Source organism: Festucalex cinctus, unplaced genomic scaffold (assembly GCF_051991245.1).
Source record: "Festucalex cinctus isolate MCC-2025b unplaced genomic scaffold, RoL_Fcin_1.0 HiC_scaffold_296, whole genome shotgun sequence".
NCBI classification, from domain to species: Eukaryota; Metazoa; Chordata; class Actinopteri; order Syngnathiformes; family Syngnathidae; genus Festucalex; species Festucalex cinctus.
Window position 1 is genome coordinate 1 of NW_027520543.1, and position 2,500 is coordinate 2,500.

Genomic DNA, 2,500 nt, shown 5'->3' on the forward strand with positions numbered 1-2,500 from the left:
TATGACTGAACGCCTCTAAGTCAGAATCCCGCCTAGACGCGGCGATACCGTAGCGCCGCGGACCTCCGGTTGGCCACGGGTAGGCTGGGCGGGGGCGCGCGCCGCCCGCCCCGCCGCGCAGAGCCGCTCGCGACCGGGCCGGGGTGCGCCCGGACGAAGGGTGCCCCCTCTCCGGCCTCGCCCAACTCATGTTTGTGGAGAGCCTGGTGCTAAATGACTTGCAGACGACCTGATTCTGGGTCGGGGTTTCGTGCGTAGCAGAGCAGCTCCCTCGCTGCGATCTATTGAAAGTCAGCCCTCGATCCAAGTTTTTGTCGGCCGGTGTCCCTCCCCCCCCCCCCCCGGGACCGCGCCGGGCTACCAGGGGCGCGTGGCACTTTGCGGCTGTGGCTGTGGCCGGGGCTGTGGCTGTGGCTTGGGCTGTGGCCGGGGCTGTGGCTGTGGCTTGGGCTGTGGCCGGGGCTGTGGCTGTGGCTTGGGCTGTGGCCGGGGCTGTGGCTGTGGCTTGGGCTGTGGCCGGGGCTGTGGCTGTGGCTTGGGCTGTGGCCGTGGCCGTGGCCGTGGCCGTGGCCGTGGCCCTGGCCCTGGCCCTGGCCCTGGCCCTGGCCCTGGCCCTGGCCCTGGCCCTGGCCCTGGCCCTGGCCCTGGCCCTGGCACGTGCGCGCAAAGCTGGCCCGGGAAAAGCGCACCTCTTCGGGCACAGGGTTACCAGGAGTAGGCGGCTCAGCTGCGCCAAGGCTGGCCCGGGAAAAGCGCACCTCTTCGGGCAAAGCGGGGTTGTCGGTGGTCGAGCGGCACCCCTTGGTAACCCAGGAGTGGAGCTCCAGGGGGGGCCGGCGGCTGAGAGCTGGCTTCCGGGGAAAGCGCACCTCTTCGGGCAAAGCGGGGTTGTCGGTGGTCGAGCGGCACCCCTTGGTAACCCAGGAGTGGAGCTCCAGGGGGGGCCGGCGGCTGAGAGCTGGCTTCCGGGGAAAGCGCACCTCTTCGGGCACAGGGTTACCAGGAGTCGGCGGCTCAGCTGCGCCAAAAAGTCCCAGACAACCATACGCGAAGAGTGAGGCCTTCCGGGCTTGAACCGAGCGATCCCCCATTGCGTTGAATGGCCGGGTTACCAGGAGTGCTGGCCGGGTTACCAGGAGCGCGAATTCCCCATTGGTTTGAATGGCCGGGTTACCAGGAGCGCGAATTCCCCATTGGTTTGAATGGCCGGGTTACCAGGAGCGGCGTCCGGGTTACCAGGAGCGCGAATTCCCCATTGGTTTGAATGGCCGGGTTACCAGGAGCGCGAATTCCCCATTGGTTTGAATGGCCGGGTTACCAGGAGCGCCGGGCGGGTTACCAGGAGTGCTGGCCGGGTTACCAGGAGCGCGAATTCCCCATTGGTTTGAATGGCCGGGTTACCAGGAGCGCCAATTCCCCATTGGTTTGAATGGCCGGGTTACCAGGAGCGCCAATTCCCCATTCATTTGAATGGGCCCCATTCATTTCAATGGCCCGGGTTACCAGGGGTGCAGTACCGCCGGTCGCCATGTGGGGCAGTGCAGATAGGGCACCCGGTGCCCTATGTCAGTACCTTTCTACCCAAAACGCAAAATGTAGTTGTCACGATTTCAGAAGGGAGTAATTTCAGACGAGGTACCTCCAGGGCTGAACAAGGGAGGCTCGCCAAACTTATGTCCGAAAAAGAGGAGGGTTGGGGCAGCCTCCTCGCGCAGACGGGCCGGTCCTGGCCTGGTTCTATTTTGTGTGGGACTTTGTTAAAGTCGGCGGGACCTCTCCGGACGGACTTTGACCGAGCGCAGCGCGCTATCGGCGGCCTCCCCGGCGGCGGGGGTCGGCCCTCTGAGTGGAGCAGAGGTGCCCCGGCCGTGACCAAGTGTCACTTTTCAAAAATTCGACAAAGTCCACCTCCAGACCTGAGGAGGGAGAGGGCCCGCCATCGAGTCCGAAAAAGAGGCGCCTCGGGCGGCCTGCTCGGCCGGGAGCGCCCGCTGCCCGGTTCTCAGATTTTTTCTAAGTCTGACTCGGGCTGAAAATATTTCAAAGTGTCACTCGGGCTGAAAATATTTCAAAGTGTCACTCGGGCCGAAAATATTTCAAAGTGTCACTCGGGCTGAAAATATTTCAAAGTGTCACGCAGGCTGAAAATATTTCAAAGTGTCACTCGGGCTGAAAATATTTCAAAGTGTCACTCGGGCTGAAAATATTTCAAAGTGTCACTCGGGCTGAAAATATTTCAAAGTGTCACTCGGGCCAAAAATATTTCAAAGTGTCACGCTGGCCGAAAATATTTCAAAGTCCCACGCCTGCCAGAAATATTTCAAAGTCCCACGCCTGCCCGAGAGCTCTCCAAGTCCCCACGCCTGCCCGAAAGCTCCCACAGTCTGACGCACCCACGCACGCGCGGGTGGAAGCACTTCCACCCCACACCACCCTGACCGAGCGGCATCCAAGACCCGCCTTCGGAGGGCCCCCGCCGGCCGGCGCTCGCGCCGGTGTT